Source organism: Neophocaena asiaeorientalis, unplaced genomic scaffold (assembly GCF_003031525.2).
Source record: "Neophocaena asiaeorientalis asiaeorientalis breed wild unplaced genomic scaffold, Neophocaena_asiaeorientalis_V1.1 scaffold67, whole genome shotgun sequence".
Classification (NCBI taxonomy): domain Eukaryota; kingdom Metazoa; phylum Chordata; class Mammalia; order Artiodactyla; family Phocoenidae; genus Neophocaena; species Neophocaena asiaeorientalis.
Genome location: NW_020173731.1, coordinates 4,973,568 through 4,988,728, shown reverse-complemented (window position 1 = coordinate 4,988,728; position 15,161 = coordinate 4,973,568). Strand labels below are relative to the sequence as shown.

At 51.0% G+C, this 15,161-nt stretch overlaps 2 long non-coding RNA genes across 3 annotated transcripts in view; both read right to left on the bottom strand.

Annotated features, from left to right (window-relative positions):
* Positions 1 to 6,847: 6,847 nt before the first annotated feature.
* Positions 6,848 to 8,593, bottom strand: LOC112403575 (uncharacterized). 2 transcript variants are annotated; one of them, XR_003003928.1, is made up of 3 exons: positions 8,338 to 8,593; positions 7,556 to 7,687; positions 6,848 to 7,464 (listed from the first exon to the last, which is right to left on the bottom strand). It is a non-coding gene; the product is annotated as an uncharacterized LOC112403575 (long non-coding RNA). The 2 variants fall into 2 exon arrangements; XR_003003927.1 differs by having other exon boundaries at positions 7,556 to 7,619.
* A 397-nt stretch (positions 8,594 to 8,990) lies between these two features.
* LOC112403457 (uncharacterized) overlaps positions 8,991 to 15,161 on the bottom strand; it is a 46,469-nt gene continuing 40,298 nt past the window's right edge. Inside the window, exons 2-3 of the long non-coding RNA XR_003003906.1 lie at positions 10,739 to 10,948; positions 8,991 to 10,181 (exon numbers count right to left, since the gene is read on the bottom strand). This is a non-coding gene — a long non-coding RNA (uncharacterized LOC112403457). The remainder of the gene's footprint in view (positions 10,182 to 10,738; positions 10,949 to 15,161) is intronic.

Sequence of the window (15,161 nt, the reverse complement as noted above, 5' to 3'; positions counted from 1 at the left end):
AAAATAACAGGTTTGCAGCTCCAGAAGGGGAGCTGTGGACGTGCAGATCCCTTTGTAGCCTGTTCCTCTCCTCGTGTCACCCCACATCCTTACCTGTCCACTTAGAGAAGGCCTGTCAAACTTACAAAAAACCAGAGGGTCTGGAGAGCAGTGAGTTCCAGGCTGCACGTGTCCCCAGGCTGCCTTGATCATCAGCCTTCTTCGAAACATTTTTGTACTAAAGAGGTCATTGGTGCCTGCAGGAAAAAATCATGCAAGCAATAAATAAATGAAGAAAAGGAAGATTGTCCTCCTTCCCCACCAATGACCTCTGGCCCCTTTTGAAGCCAGGCCCAATAAAATAATTTCTAACTTAGGAAAGCCAAGGATATGCATTTACATGTCCTTCCACCTGTGGGTGTGTCCATTGACATGCATTTCCATGTGACAGACTCCAAGCATGTACAATAATGAACTCAGGGCTTGGTTTTCCACACGTGTGGGCATCAATGACTGAGGTGACCCAAAGCAACGGGTCATCTCAAGCCAGTTCTCTTCAACGTGGGTTGCATGTTTGGTTTTATAAATTTTTGTTTGCTGCCGAGTTTGCTTTCTAGATATGCCTGGTTCTGGTTGAAATGGAGTCCTTTTGTCCAGTTTGGATTAACTGAGCCCAAATCAATTAGTGGAGTTGGGTGGGCAACCTGAACCCAAAGGTGTTTTTTTTGTGGGGGGGGCGGATTGGTGGGATAGATGGAGTGGGGACTCAGCAGCATGAAATGATTTTAAAGGCAAAAGGCCAAATTATCACCAGGTGTCTCTCTCCCTGCCAGAAATCTCCTCTGGGTTAATAAGAACCAGTGTAGAGCCAGCTCTTCACTGCCTGTATGACCCCAAGGAAGATGCTGTACTCTTCCCCACTGGGCCCTCCAGCTTTATGTCCCTGAGGCTGGCCTAAAGCTGCACTGGTGGGCTCCCTCCGTCTCTGGCTTCAGCTGGACGAGAGGAGAGTGAGGTGCAGACGCCCTCCCTGCTGGGCTGGGGCTTGGCAATGGCTGACGTCTCTCCCAAAGGCCCCCGCTCCTCATGGGCAACCCTCTCCTATAGCTACAGCACACACCAGATCCTAGAGGCCTAGGGCGGCAAAAGCCTCCTGCTTTGCAGGCTCTGGGTGCCCACCAGCCCATGTTGGTCCCCTGACTCTGCCCACACTTCTGTACATAGTCTTTTCATCAAGCCCTTCAGCCTCTATTTTGCATGTACCTTCTGTCCCTGAACTGCCTGCAACAATGCTGAACCCTCTGAGCTTCAGTTTCCCCACCCTAACTCTGGGGACGATGATGACATCCGCCTCTAGAAGCTGGAAGAGACGAGGAAACGCGTTTCCCCCGTAGCGCTACCAGAAGGAATGCAGCGACACCTTGAGTTGAGCCCAGTGACACTGATTTTGGAGATCTGGCCTCCAGGCTGTAAGATAATAAACTTATGTTGTCTTAAACCATTAAGTTTGTCATTTGTTACTGCAGCCACAGGATACTAATACATGGGTCCAGGTCCCAGAGAAACAGAGACTGTAATAAATTTTGAGCTCTGCTCCAGCTACAACTGACTGTTCCAGGAGCAGCTGCTCAGGGCGGACCTGACTGTGCCCTCCCAGCACCTCAGTGTCTTCATTTTGGTCTAGGAGGCACATCTATTTTCTTTTTCTCCCAGGTGCAACGCTGATACCAAATTATGTCTCAAGGGTTTCAGACTCCAGTGTTGTCATGGGCCACAGTAACATGGTAACTTGACTGAGTGGGATGGTGTGAGGCAATAGAGAGTGGTGGGGTCTGTGGCAAACTGAAGAATGCACATCTTGCTTAAAGACATCAACTTTAAGTGACAACAAGAGAAATAAATCCAGCCAAACAAAACCTACATCTAATCTATCTATGAGGCTTATGGACTACGAATTTGGGATCCCAAATTTACCTTCTAGTTTCGGGCTGATTCCAAGGGGAAGTGCTCCATGGGGAAGAGAATGGCCCTAGATGTGATGAGGGCTTCTCAGCCCTAGCTGCCCCTTGGAGTCACCTTCCTCCCCCCACACCCAGACCTCCACCACGCCAAGCCTCTGTGTTTCCTAAAAGGGGATTTTGATACGGAGCCTGGTGAGATCCACTAGATCTGCTGGCTAGCCGGCATTGCCTCACCTCCCTCATCCTTCCCCACCTGTCCAAAACTCTCCAAGTCAGTCCATTATCCCTGGGCCACAACCTCTCCCCTCTCTCTCCAAGAGGACCCTGTGTGGAATAACCAAGAGGCTACTATTGTTGCGTCAAGCTCTAACCAATCCAAACCACAGGTAGGGGAGTGGGAGACACAGAAAAGAGGGGCACGGTCCCAGAAAATGATGAGAACATAGATGTCCTGTAAAGATCATGGATTTTGGAGTCAGACAGACCTGGGTGAGTCCCCACTTCACCACATACCAGTTGTGTGGCTTCAGGCAACATACTTCTCTGAGTGTTGGCTGTCACATCTTTAAAGTGGGGATAATAATACCTTTTTGCATTGTTGCTATGAGGACATTGACAGATAATGTATGTGTAGAGCAGTGCCTGGCCTACAGGAGGGGCTCGGCGCAGACTCTGGAATGGGGTGACTTGGGTTAGAATTCCCTTTAGCTGGTTGTGTGACCTTGGGCAAGTCACTTCATGTTTCTGTGCAGAATGTTCTCATCTGCCATATGGGTTCACTGGCGTTCTCATAGGGCTATTGGGAGGCTGAAGTCAAGGACTGAGACCATGCCTGGACTTCACAGGGACTCCTTGAGTGCATGAATTATTTACTAGGTGCGTTCTGACATTGGTGAGTGTGTGTCTCCCGTACCTGGTGGGCCCTGGGGTGTGTTTCTGGGTTCTGGGATGTGAAGTGGAGAAGTCAGAGACTGTTTCCTGGTTTTCAGGAGAGGCTGACCACATTCTACCTACACCTGTCTGCCTAGTTCCTCCCCTAATCCCCACCCCCATCCCCCAAATCTTCCACCCTTTTCACCTCCTGCCCCAGCCTGTCTATGACGTCCCCAGACACCTCTCTGGCAGCCCCAGAGCCTGGGGCACAGGGCTGCTGGGCTCCACGGTGTACCTAGGAGGGGCCTGGGGCTTCCCTCTGCCTGAGAAGCCCCATTAGTCACTGGTGAAGGCGAACACTGCGCTGACCTCGCTCCAATGCCTGTGCACACGCCAGGCGGTCTCAGATGAATCACTTCCACGCCGCGCTATTACCAGGCTTGCAACAGAGGGTCTGTGTGCTGGCTTTGTGTGTAGTGTTTCTTTCCATTCCATGATTCAGAAAACACCAGTCACTCAGCCATGTGATCCCCTGATCTTCTGCCAAGGAACTGAGTGCAAAGGTTTGCTGGAAAACCCTCAAAGGATGGGGGAGGGCAGCTGTGGTTGCCAGAAAGGGGACTGAGCTGAGAGAACTGGAAATTAGAAGTGGTGAAACCATCATCAGGAAAAGAGCATCTGGGGACTCAGGTATGACGAGGCCAGAGACCTGCCCACAAGAGCAGCTGCTGGTCGATGAAGGGCCCTAACTCGGCTATATGCAGATTTCTACCACCCGAGCCCCAGAAAAATAATGTTATGTTTTTGTCTGATTATAAACATAAAGCTTGTTTATGCAAAAATTCTGATCAATACAGAAAACTATAAAGAAGAAAGGACATATCTCTCGTATGCTGCCACCAGACACGGTTTCAACCCATCAAGACATTCGGCACATGACTTTGGGCTTGGAACTGCCAGGTTCTGGTCCTCTGAGCTACTGGCCACAGCCTGGGTCTGATCCTGGCTCCTGCCCCCATTCTGGGACACTGAGCTCTAAGTGTTCTGGGGACATGGGCTGGATCTGGGCTCCAGCGTCTGTGTTCTAGTCCCAACTTGGCCGTTTGCCCTTAGGCAAATCGCTCTGAGTCCTATTCGCCTATGCAGTTAAAAATGGGATAATAATTGGGCTGAGTTGTTGAGAGGATGAAAGGTATGAGGGGCTATGAAAACTACAAGCCCGCAGAATCTCTTCAAATGTAAGAGATGTGCCGGTGTGATGCCCATTCCCCTGCCTCGGCTCCTTTAACCCCAGGGGTAGCCTTGAATCAGCTCTGCTGCTCCACGACTGAACTTGGTGTGCCCACGTTGACCAAAGGCCTTCCCCAGACACGCCCAGGATTGGCTCAGAGGAGGCAGGCCTCAGGCTGGGGTCCCCAGTCACGGCAGCACCGCCCCTGAGCACCGAGGCAGGCAGGCACCTGGTTCAGGAAAATTCAAGCCCAGTTGTGTCACCGGTTTTGAGCCCAGGTAACTCCCTTCCCTCATCTCCCACACAGATACTTACTCTCACCACGGCTGGGCCCATTCTCAGCGCCATTCCTGCTCAGAAGCCTTGTCTGATTTCAGGAACCCTTGTGAATTCCCCGAAGTGTTGTATCAATTTACACTGTAGTGAAATTTAGTAAAATCCTTGTGTACTTACACAAGGGACAGTAATGACAATATAAGAACATTAGTTCAGCTATTTCCAAACTACTTCTTACACTCATCTCCATAATACACCCAGGAGCTTAGGTATTGGGGATCTCATCACTATTTCTGTCTCACAGAAATGAGTTAAAGGAGGCTCAGAGGACATGTGTCTCTGAGCAGCACAGTATTTCCTCATGACTCTATTTCCCAGGCCTTTGCCTCCCCGGCTCCGCTAGAGCTGAGCCAGCTCTGACCCTGTCCTGGCTAGCCCATACCCATCTAGTCTGGAGACAGGAAGCCTCAGGGACCAGCGAGGCCTCTCTCCACGTAGCTCCCTTTGCGGGGAGTGAATCCAGGTTGATCTGGGGCAGGGCCCAGTGCGGACCACGACAGCCAATCAATCCTTGCATTATGTCCTTCGGCACCATGTGGATTCCGGAGATGGTGACCCTTCAGCCACCTGGTGTACATCCAAACTTTTTCCACAAAAACAAGACCTGCCCAGGTCAGGTGTCTGGGTATTGACCTCAGTTCCCCAACCCAAGGCCCGGTTCCCACTGTGGGTCCCCTGACCCCTCCAGGCTCCTTGAGCCCCGTCCAGGAGATGGCAGGGTCTGCCTGCCTGCCTCCAGTCCACTCCCTCCCTGAGTCAGCGTTCCTTCTGCCTGTTGGACGCCCCGCAGCCGGGAGCCCTTGTCACACACCTTCGGCCCTGGGCTTTGCCTGACCGGCAGGACCCTCCCTTTTAGTACAGTCTCAGGCTCAGGATCCCTCTCCAGCCTGTCTTGATTTACTTGAAGCAAACAGCCATGCTTCCTGACAGGAAAAAGCAAAGCAAGGACTCGAACCCAGGGCCTCTCACACCACACCCCACGTTATCTTGTTCAGGCCACGGCAAGGACTGAGGAGACGTGTGCTTCAAAGCCGGCTTTAGAACAGAGGAAGTGAAGCTGAGAGGTGGGTAATGGGCCATGAAGAGGCGAGAAAGCGGCAGGGATGAGGGGCCCTGGGGGAAGCGACGGGGCTTAAGGCGGGAAAGTCAGTGGGTGATGGAGAGATGGACACTGGGAGTTAACCTGGAGGGGCCCTGTGTGGCTCTCAGACTACAGCCACCCTGAGGCTGCCTGGAAGACTTGTAACAATCATAATCGTTACCGTAATGGCCCGTAACACTTAGTGAGCACTTACCGTTTGCTAAGTATGGAGCTCAAATGCCTTACCTGTGCTACGTCATTTCCCCCTACGGCACCATGATGAAATAGGTGCTGTTAGCAGCCTCCATCTCACAGGTGAGGCGGCTGAACCTTGGTTTGGTTACACAACGTGCCCAAAGGCATTATCTTATCAGCAGAAGATCTGAGATGAGAATCCAGGCTGTCTGATTTCATGTTCTAACTTCTATAATGATCCACCCTGCCCAGAAGGTGGGTCAGGAGTGTCAGGCTTGCTGAGGAAAGATGAATGTGTTACAGATGTGGGGGCATTTCTCTGGCTTCAGCACGGGGGATCCCAGGGACCCCAGGGTCTGGGCTGCCCTACAGTGGAAGGCTGTCTTCCCTGAATAAAGACCCAGCTTCAGGGCCTCAGAGTGGAGCCGGGCAGGGGCGGGGTGGGAGGAGGGGCCTCCGCGAGGCTGCCAAAGCAGGCCTGTGATGCCCGGGGCTGGCCAGACCAGCCTCCCATGCACACCACACAGCCGAGGGTCTGCGCCTGGGATGCGAGAAGGAAGTCCTATAAATATGGCAGGACTGGTTGATTCGAAGCAGGGGAGAATAAATGACAACTTCATAAACTGGATTTTTTGAATATAAATATGATAGTAGGATTTTAACGACAGATATGCCCTATGAAAATATAGCTTAAGTTTGGCTCCAACAAGCTGTGTTAATTCAAACAATTTAACTTGCTCACAGGCCTCAAGGTTTTAATGAAGCACAGGTGACTTCAGTTAAGCAGGTGACGCGCTGGGTCATCATCTGGGTGGTGCATTTGGTGGCCGAGGAGTGGAACCCCGGCTCTGTGGCCAACAGCTTCCCTCCGTGTGCTGTCTTAGCACCCCTCACCCCTCCTCTGTTCCATCATGGCCAGTGTAGACTGGCTGATAGAAACTCACTTTCAGATTAACTCGAGCAAAAGAAAAACATAGGTTGTAAAGCTCCTGTAAACAAGTATTGTGAAAGCAGAGGAGAAAAACATTTAGCTGTGTGGCTCTTTAACTTGTTTGACTGGACTCACAGTAAGAATATATTTCTTCCCGGACCAGGGCACGAACCCGTGTCCCCTGCATCGGCAGGCGGGCTCTCAACCACGGCGCCACCAGGGAAGCCCCCTAAAACAATTCTTAACCATGCTACATAAAATGCACACGATATTTTAAATTTTAATTCGTTTCTTGTGAATAAAATGTGATTTGAGATGCACTGAAAGGTTGTCATGATTCACTGATGTGTGGTGACTCACAGTTTAAAAAACACTAGCTGACTGTGCTTGATAGAGAGCAAAAGGAGCAAACTGAATGGTTCATCCGTCTCGGCTCCCGTTAGACATAAATTTCCCCAGACCAGAGGCTGTGTCCTCCCATCCGTCCTGCAGGGATGTCTGCACCCATGAACCTTCTGCAAACACAGATGCTGTGACAAACACTGGGACTCTGAGCAGAAAGGGAAGGTTCCGGGGGAGAAGGCTCAGGTGCCTCTCTTCTAGTTAATATTTAATTGGGATTCATTTAGCCATTAAATACCCTTCAGGGAGTGGGAAACAGGTTGAACAAGGGTGGTGAACAAGATAGAAGATGGTTAAAGGCAAAACACTCCTCAATGTGGTTCTGGGCATCGTTGTGCAACCAGCACAAAGAGGGTCAAATGGCAAGTGGTTAAGAGCATAGACTCAGGAACCAGCCTCCCAGTTCTGGTTCTGTCACCTCAGCTGTGTGACTGTGGGTGAGTCCCTCTGCCTCTCTGGGCCTTGATTTCCTCATCTGTAAAATGGGAACATAACAGTATTTAGTTGTTAGGGTTGTGACCTAATCAATATGCCAGCTGTTGGTGCTAAACAGGAAGGCAGCTCACCTGGCCACACAAATTAGGCTCCAACTCCAGCCAGCGACGGGCAGTATAAAGCAGAGAGCAGCTCCTATTATGTGGGGTATAAGGAGTGGCTAGTGTTAAACCCCCAGAGACGCCATATGGCAACGAAGAGCCCTGCACCAAGAGAGATCAAAGGTAATATTCAAAACACTCCCACCCAAAGTCAGCAGGTTGGTCCTCAGGTTCAAGAACACTCAATAAATTAAGACCCATCATTCTCTAGAGCACAGTTCTGTCGGGTCACCTGTTTCCTGTGCTTATCTTCACAAGTTAACTGCGTTTCAGTTCTCTGCCACTTTACCACTTCTCCAGTCCTGCAAGCCCTCAGGAGCGAGCACAGGGGGTGAACAGCAAAGACCTTCAGATGCAGGGTTCTCAACCCTCAGTGTGCATTCGGTCCTGGACTAACTGGTCCCCCTCCCACCAGCCCATATTCCACACTTTTGCTAGATTGATTTTCTGAAGTGCAAATTTGATAATGTTACCTTTTTTTGTCCCTGTATCACGTCCCTGCTTAAACCCTTGGAAGCCTTCCCACTGTCTACGATGCATTTCAACCCCCACTGGAGGCAGAGCCTCAGCTCCCCTCTTCAGCCTCACCTTTCACCACCCTGTACAAGCCCTGCTCTCCAGTCCTACCAAATACCTTGCGTTCCCTGATGACGCAATATAGGCTCAAGCCTTTAGGCTATTACCCATGCCATTCCTCATGCCTTGCCTGTCAGGTCTCTGACAGCTGGACTGGCCCCATTATAAAGAATTACCATGCTCAGTGGAAGGAAGCATCGTGTCCTCTGGGAAGCCTTGTCTGACACCAGAAAGCCCGGAGCTCCTTCTTCACGTTCCCGCAATGCTCTATCCCTAGGAGGTAGCTTTGAAAGGCGTGGCTGGCTTCCCGGATTTGGCCACTAGAGGGCAGTCGAGTGTAGCGAGCGTCTGGCCTGGCAGCTACCGGAGGCTGTGAGCGCTGCTCCGACACTGCTCCGTCCTCACACACATCCCTAGTTGGGCCTCGCTACACCTCACTCCTGGAATGTTGCACGGCCCCTTTGTAGGTCTCCTGGCCTCTGCCGCTCCGTCTCCTCTCCTTTATGCACAGGACTGATCCAACTCCCTTCCTTAACCATTATTTTGATCACCCACCCCACCCTTCCTCGAGAACGCTCAGTAGTTCATTATTAATTTCATATTAACCCAGAACTTCTCATTTTGGGTTTCTTTTGTTTATTAAAGTGTTGCAACTTAAGTAACAAGTTAAAAAATGAAGGAAAAAAATTCCTAAGTCTATCCCATGATTTTCTTATGTTTTGGTCTGTCTGTATGTATATATGCACATATATATGTATATATGTGTGTGTATACCTATATACACACATATATATATGTGTAGTGGTCAGGGCATAGATACAATTTTGAATTTAACTATTTTGGCTTATTTTGAAAGCACAGACAATATTTCAAATTACCATTCTGGCTTTATAAATATTGGTATGAAGGAAGGCCAGCTTGGGTTTCAAGACCAAGTTTGCCAGCCCTCCTGTTCCATTCATTCATCCCCAGCACAGATTCTGCTTCTCTTCTGTGCCTGGAATACCTGCCTGGCCCCCATCCTGGTGTCCACACCTACCAGCCCCTTTCTGAAACACCCTCCCGCTCCTTCTCTACTAAGCTCCAGTGCATATCCCCCCAGACCTCTGCTCAAAATTCTCCTCCACCAGAGTTCATTTCCCAAGCAGTCAGCCCAGCTCTGGCTGCCTTGCCCCTGCTGCCCACCTCTCTCTGGTGCAGCCCCAATTTCCCTTGTGAGACTGGGAGGTCCCTGAGGATTAGTGGATGCTGTCCGTCCACTGGCAGCTGAAGCAAAGTACCGCAGACTTGGTGGCTTGAAACAACAAAAATGTATTCTCTCACAGTTCTGGAAATCAAGGTGACATCAGGGCTACACTCTCTCTGAGGTTCTAGGGGAGAATTCATTCCTTGCCTGTCCAGCTACTGGTGGTGGTCGGTATTCCTTGGCTGTGGCTACATCACTCCAATCTCTGCCTGTCTCATAGGGCCTTCTCCTCTGTGTCTGTCTTAAATCTCCCTCTGCCTCCCCCTATAAGGACACTTGTCATTGTACTTATTGGATAATCCAGGATGATCTCCTCTTTCAAGATTCTTAATCACGTCTACAAAGCCCCGTTTTTGAAGTAATGTAACATTCACAGGTTCCAGGGATTAGGATGTGGATATGTTTTGGGGGGGCCACCATTCAACCCACTACAGTTCAGCTGTGCCTCAGGATCAGTGTGGAGTGAAGTGCGGGTTCACAAACTGAGCTGATCTACAAAATCACAACTGTGGGACTTGAGAAAATGGCTCAGCTAGAGCTCCCATGGTGATTGAGACTCAGGAGGTCCCGGACGGTGCCTGGGTGTCTGTCAGGATCGGAGAGGTTATGCTATAATAACAAACAACCCCAACCTCTCAGTGACTTGACACAACAAACGGTTTCTTTCTTGTTTACTCCAAAAGGTCACCTTGAGTTGGTTTGGGACTGTCTGAGTTGTCCTCATTCCAGGACCCAGGCTGATGGAGTGGCTACCATCTGGAGAGTTGCTGGCTTCTGTGACAGAGGGGGGAAAATTGTGGTGAATTATGGACTGAATTTTAACACCATTTCCACCCAGAAGTGTACTTATCCCTTCTGCACATACCATGGTGGGACTATGATCCTATATATTTACCTGAAAGGAAAAGTGGTGCCCGTGTCTCTATTTTCAGAAAGCACTGCAGGTTTGGGAAGCACGGGACCCGAGAGCTGCAGAGGGACATCCAGTGACGTCCTTTAGAGTCATCTCTGACTGCCCTCTTCTCCCCCGAGGGTCAAAGCCCCAAGGCGGAGCATCCCATGGGCCGAGCCTGAGTCACACCTGGGCCTAGAGGACTGTCTGCCCCCCACCAAGACCACACACTGGTGGACAAACCATCTGGGAAGGGGGTGCAAGGTGGTCAGGCAAAAATCAGCAGACATCATCCGCCGAGATTCCCCTTCTCCCTCTCCAGAGCGAGCTCGTTCTGGAAGGCATTCAGGAGTTCACGTGATGCTCCAAGGAGCCCCTTCACTGCTTTTCTTAGGAGGGGGGCACTGAAGAGAGGGAGGTGAGACACCTCCCCACTCACCTGTGCTTTGGTGCCACAGAGGCCACCAGTATCCGCCCAGAAGAACCAGGGTGACTGGTTTGGATGTGGTGGCCTCTCTGTTCACCCCAGAAGGACAGGGCCGGGGAGCAAGGAGGAGGAAGCAGGACAGCCCCAGCTCCATCACGCCTTCTCGGAACAGCCCCAGCTCCATCACGCCTTCTCGGAAGAGTCTCTCAGGGAAAGTCAGGACTTTGGTGAAAACAAAGGGTGAAGAAATCGATGTTGGGCTTGAAATGGTTGTGTGAACTGGCATAGCTATTTGTCATGAATGTTGGCTGCCTCTCCAGCCATTTTGACACTTAACACTCTGATGCTTCAGGAAACTGAGCCCGATTTTAGCAGCAGCCTTTCCTCACAGCCCAGGGCCACAGAGACACCTGGGCTGCACACAGAGGTGCTGGGAAGTAAGCCTTGGTCCTGCTCAGAGGGAGAGCAGCTCCAGAGACGGGAGAAGGACAGCAGTGTGGGAGAGTCACAATGTTTCTTCAAATAGTGGTTCACAAACCAGACTGTACAACCCCAGGGCACCCTGGGGGTCCCATGCGTGCAGGGGTCTGGGTAGAGGGCCACCAGTTACAATGAGGATACTCAGTTAAATTTGAACATCAGACAAACAACAAATGAAAATTTTTTCTTTGGTATAAGTATGTCCCATGCAATATTTGGGATATACTTACCCTTTTGAAATTATTTATTTTTCTGAAATTCAATCTTAACTGTATTATCTGGCATTTCTATTTGCTAAACCTGGCAAATTTACTTGGGTGTCCTGCTTTGCTTTTATTTATTTTGGAGCTTAGGTTAGATTCTTTTGGAATCAAAGTTTTCACTGCCAAAAAATAAAAGTTTGGAAAGCCACGGCTAGCTCTTTATCTTTTTTTTTCCACATTGAAAAACTTAGGTTTTCACCCCAGACATACTTCATGGAGAGTTTTGACAGCCCAGGCACTGGTGCAGACCATGGGGATAGCATGAGGTGAATAAGACAGAGCTCCTGCCCTCTGAGAGTGCTCTCAAGTTATGGAAGAAGAGAGTCAAGTCAACCACTGACCATGTGTGGCTGAAAGTGCAAGAGGTAGAGAGGGAGTTAGCGCCTCGTGGATCATGGCAGAGCTGTGAAGAATAAAGAGAAGCAGTAAAGGGATGCTAACCAGGCATCGCCACTGGCACGCCGGTTTCCACAAGTCATGGTCCAAATTGTAAGCATCACACTGGCAAGACCCTGATCCCCTTGGACTTTCTCTCTCCTTTTCCTGTAACTTATAGCTTAATAATGAGTCGGTTAAAACTGATGAAGTAGTCAAGCAACCACTTTCTGTTTGGTTGACTTAAAAATGATGACATTGGTGAGCCATTTCCTTGGGGTGTCTTCAGGATCTAACACCAGGGTCTGGCCCAAGGTCCGGCTGGCTTGGGCAGGAAACACCTTCACCATGTTCTCGAGACTCTGGCCCATCCCTGCCAGTACCAGGAACATGGCAGAAAGAAATGAAGAAATTCTGAAGGAACGTTCAAAGGGCAAAATGCTCTGCACTTTATTAACCGTCATGTACACACCTCAGCCTTATGTGTTGATGAGTAAGCCAGGAGGAAACCAGGTCTGTGAAGGCTGAGCTGCTTTCTATTGTCCAGGGAAACAGCAAGGGTAAAATGAGAGTTCCGAGCTGTCGTGAACACTGTTGTCATGTTTTTTTAGTCCTTAGAGGAAACTATCTCCTTTCCGGAAGAGTCTCTCTTCTGGGAACTGGGCACTTGAAGGTGGGTGTCGAGTGGGCTTGTGGGGGAATGTTCTGGGGTTCAGGAGACTCGGCCTCGGAGCCCGGTCACACTTGGCGAGGAAGGCGTGAAGTCGCCTGCACGTGACCCTGCCGTGATGGACTCGGCAGCGGTGTGGGCCGTGGAAACGAGGCTCAGAGACGGTTTTGTGTGAGTCCAGAACAATCACACGAGGATTAGTGAGCCGACCTCAAGTGTGTGAAAAGCAAGAAGGTTGTTGTCTCCTGCTCCCATGGGAGCTAGAAATAGAACCCTGCCCTTTGTCCTTGGGGAGCTGAAGCAACTGCCTGGCGTGGGTGTCCTGACCACAGGCCCCTTTGTTCCTCTCTCCCACCCATTCCCCTCTCCTGCCCTTCTTCCTCTGTGACCTCAGCCCCAGCCTGTGACACTGGCTCTGCTCAGCCCCACTGTCGGGCACCTCCATCCTGGCACATTTGGAGGATGGGTGCACTCCCACCTGCTGAGAACAGGACAGCCCTTTCCTCACTGGTCTTAGCTGCCACCCAAAGCCCTGATCTGGGGCCATTCAGAAACGTTTTGCCTCTTCCTGGCAGTAATTTCAGCCTCAGGCACATGGTTCCAGGGTGCTTAAAACTTCATTAACTGAGACTCACAGTAAGAAGTGCGGTGCCATTTTACATTGCATCCCACGCACACATTATGTACTGGCTTTTTCCACACATGGACTGGGTCCGTGGCTGCCGGCCCTCAGGCTTTCCTGGGCTCAATTAGTGGGCAGCCCAGCAGGAGCTGGGAGGGAGGGAGAGGAGGGAGGGTAAGTATTCATTCCCCATCGGGCTGATGATCACAGGTCCTGTCTGGGCCTTCGCCTCATCACTCTCTCTGTTTCCAAGTTCTGGAAACACCTTCCACCTTCAAGCCTTAAGCCTGAGGGTGATAACTAAGCCTCACAATTCTCTTGTGACTTCCCTACACCCTGCCCACGTCTTTGTAAATAGTTCCTTTATTAAATGCCCACAAACGACCCAATCAGAATGTGCCATCTTTCTATTGCTGTATCCATATAGTACATGTGTTCACACACACACACACACACGAGACTCATGAAATAACACTCACTCTTACCCCCCACGAGGCACTCTGATATACGTGACCCTGTTCTGGCTAATTATGAAGAATGCGCATCCCACCCACTCAATTAATTCCGTGACTCACTTATGGGTCTCGATTCCCAGTTTGAAAAGCATTGCATAGGGCCAGCCCGGGGGAGGCAGCTGTCAGCTGGCCTGGCTATGGCATCTGGCAGAGGTCAGCGTGGAACATGCCAAGGAGGGGGAGCTGTCAGATGAGTCTGTACAGTGGGTGTCTTATGGGGCTCCCTTAGGGGAAGGCTGGACTCCTTTTTGGGGGTACTTCCTTTCTGTGGTCATCCCATTCCCGGGGCCCAGTTTCCACTTTGTAAGCTAGAAACCTGTGTTGGTTAGACGCTCCGAGATGGCTGGGCTCAGGGGTGACCTGCACCCAACACGAGCACAAATACCTCCATTCTGACTCAGCCAGCCCCGGTGAGGAATCAGCCATCCAGTGGGCCTGAGAGGCATGTTCTCCCATTGACACCCTTTCTCTGGTGGGAAATTCTATCCAGAAAGCCAGGCTGTCATCAGAAGGTGCCTGGCCAACACAGCCTTAGGGCGAGGGCCTTCTTCAAAGACCGGAGCGGGTCTGGGGGGCCTAAGCTCCATCTCTCCGGAGTGCCTGCCTCACGGCCCCTCCTTTCTTCCCACACCTTTGCCGACCCAACCCCTCCAGCTGACCCACTGACTTTCTTGTTCTGTTCCCTTCTGTGTCTGGGCAAGTGAAGCTTCTTATTCCAATCCTTGGCGGTGGTGGAGGGAGGTGGCTGCGTCCATCGTGGCCGCCCATGGCTGCCCGACGGGGGGCTGGCATGTGTTTTCAAGGAGTAGAAGAGCTCCCTCTGCCTCACCTTCCGGGTGGTCCTGAGATGTGCAGCCAGCAGCTAGCCGGTCAGCAGCCACGGAAGTGCATGCTTATCGAGTTCTTTGTGGAAACTAGGCTGGTGCGGAGCTCTTATGGGCACAGTCTCATTTCTCTCCGCTCTCAGCCTGGTGAGAAAGTACCTGTTTCCCCATCTTATACATAAGGAGATTGAGGCTCAGAGTGGCCAGGTGACTTGGCTGAACTGAGGTCGTATTCTAAGTCAATTGCTAGGTGGCCCTAGAAACTGTCTGTGAATACATGTGTGCTCCGAAAGGGTAGGGAATGCATCCCCAGCCTCATGAGCTCTCACTCCCTGGAGGCAGGACTGTGCCTCCTTCAGGAAATTTCGTCTCTACCCCGCTAGCCACCAGAAGTGCACACGGCAGGACTCGGCACACCAGGGTGCCCAGTTACCCACGCTTGCCGACAGACACAGACTGGGACCAGCCTCTTGCCAAAGAGGGAAGGCCAGTGGGAGCCTCAGACCACAGGGAGGTGACTCCATGGATGCACCAGACCGTGGTGGTGACTCAGCTGCCTGGTTGATGGATGGATGGTGCACGGACGTCAGTCCTCACGCTGTGGCCCTTCCTTTTTTTCCCTGGAACAATAACAAAATCCTGGCTGTGTGATTCGGTTGCCATAGGAACCAGAAAACATTTAATAA